The sequence below is a fragment of the Mandrillus leucophaeus genome, unplaced genomic scaffold (assembly GCF_000951045.1).
Source record: "Mandrillus leucophaeus isolate KB7577 unplaced genomic scaffold, Mleu.le_1.0 Scaffold1109, whole genome shotgun sequence".
Classification (NCBI taxonomy): Eukaryota; Metazoa; Chordata; class Mammalia; order Primates; family Cercopithecidae; genus Mandrillus; species Mandrillus leucophaeus.
This window is the reverse complement of record NW_012099310.1, coordinates 196,523-199,010: the sequence shown is the minus strand read 5'-3', so window position 1 is coordinate 199,010 and position 2,488 is coordinate 196,523.

The window sequence follows — 2,488 nt, the reverse complement described above, 5'->3', positions numbered from 1 at the left end:
TAAGACTCACAAACACTCTTTGTGGCAGTAAGGTCTAAACTCCAACCTGACTGATATAGCATCACATGACAGATAGCAGACTCTGAAGGAAATCAAGATGTTTTACCCCAAAATATATTTCTTTGAAATATTTTGAAATGGCCCTGGAAAGTCATCTTTTGTGTGGGGAATTTGCATCTGTAAAGAATCTCTATTAATGCAGCCAGGTCTTTCCTGAATCTAGGAGAGGTTAAACAAGAGTTTAACATACCTTTTAAGATCCGAAAAGAGACATTTACCATCAATTCTCTCAGAAGGCTGCTGCCTATGAGGCTTCATCCATATAACAAGACCCTCGGTCTCCACAACCTCTCCCTTAACGCAGTAATTTCCTTCTGTTGACAGTCTTTAGACAAAACTTGACTCTTTAAACCAATTGCTAATCAGAAAATCTGTAAACTCCCTGCTTCAAGATATCCCACCTCTTTAGGCTAAACAAAAGTATACCTTCCATGTGTTGATTTATGATTTTACCTATAATTCCTGTCTCCCTAAAACACATAAAACCAACCTGTAACCTGTAACTGCACTGCCTCACACACGCTTTCTCAGGACCTCTTGAGGCTGTTCATGGGCCATGGTCACTCATTGGCTCAGAATAATCTCTTTAACTATTTTAGAGTTTGGGTTTAACTTCAACACTAGGCATTTCATAAATATTTGCAGAAGTTATAACTGAATCATCTCAACTCCTTAGAGGTGGTTCCACTGTTCTCATTCTACTGGTAAGGAAGTGAGTCTTGGGGTCATTAAGGAACTTTGCCTCTGGGCGGATATTTATTTATTTATTTATTTATTTAATTTATTTATTTTTTTTTGAGACGGAGTCTCACTCTGTCGCCCAGGCTGGAGTGCAGTGGCCGATCTCAGCTCAGTGCAAGCTCCGCCTCCCGGGTTCACGCCATTCTCCTGCCTCAGCCTCCCGAGTAGCTGGGACTACAGGCGCCCGCCACCTCACCCGGCTAGTTTTTTGTATTTTTTAGTAGAGACGGGGTTTCACCGTGTTAGACAGGATGGTCTCGATTTCCTGACATCGTGATCCGCCCGTCTGGGCCTCCCAAAGTGCTGAGATTACAGGCTTGAGCCACCGCGCCCAGCCTTCTGGGCGGAAATTAAAAAGGCGTATGGCCGAGGAGGGTAGTGCATGCTGGTTCTTGATTCAGTCCTGCAGCACGGTCCAATCTAGAGTTGTGTATTTGAGAAAAACACCTGGATAAACTATTCCTTACTGTAGAGATGAAAATGAAATTGCCCAAGGGGTTCTCCTTGTCCACTGCCCAGACAGAACTGATTTATCAGGACGGGGGAGTCGTAATAGAGACAAAGTTTTTGGGTTTTTTTTTTTTTTTTTTTTTTGAGACAGTCTTGCTCTGTCACCCAGGCCGGAGTGCAATGGCACAATCTCAGCTCATGGCAACTTCCTCCTCCTGTGTTTGAGATTCTCCTGCCTCAGCCTCCTGAGTAGCTGGGATTACAGGTATGTGCCACCATGCCCAGCTAGTTTTTTTTTTTTTTTTTTTTAAAGGGAGTTCTTGTTCCCCGGAAGGAAATGCAGTGGGGGGATACCCCACTGCAACCTCCACCTCCCGGGTTCAAGCGATTCTCCTGCCTCAGCCTCCTGAGTAGCTGGGATTACAGGTGTGTGCCGCCATGCTCAGCTAATTTTTTTGTAGTTTTAGTAGAGACGGGGTTTGGCTGTGTTGGCCAGGCTGGTTTTGAACTTCTGACCTCAGATAATCCACCCACCTTGGCCTCCCAAAGTGCTGGGATTACAGGCATGAGCCACCATGCCCGGCCAGGCTAATTTTTGTATTTTTAGTAGAGATGGGGTTTCACCATGTTGGCCAGACTCGTCTCAAACTCCTGACCTCAGGTGATCCACCCGCCTCAGTCTCCCAACGTGCTGGGATTACAGGCGTGAGTCACTGGGCCTGGCTGAGAAAGAGTTTAATTCATGCAGACCCAGCTGTACAGGAGACTGGAGTTTTATTATCGCTCAAATCACTCTCCTAGAAAACTCCAAGATAGGGATTTTAAAGGATAATGTAGTGGGTAGGGGATCACAAAGTGAGGGGTGCTGATTGGTTGGATCAGAGATAAAATCATAGAGAGTCAAAGCGGCCCTCTTGGGCTGAGTCACTTCTTGGGTGGGGACCACAAGACCAGATTAGCCAGTTTATCGATCTGGGTGGTGCCAGCTGATCCCATCAAGTGCAGGGTCTGCAAAATATCTCAAGCACTGGTCTTAGGTTTAATAATAGTGATGTTATCCCTAGGAGCACTGGGGGAGGTTTCAGAATCTTGTAGCCTCCTGCTGCATGACTCCTAAATTTCTAGTCTTGTGGCTAATTTGTTACTCCTGCAAAGGCAATCTAGCCTGGCGCGGTGGCTCACGCCTGTAATCCCAGCACTTCGGGAGGCTGTGGCAGGCGGATCACGAGGTCAGGAG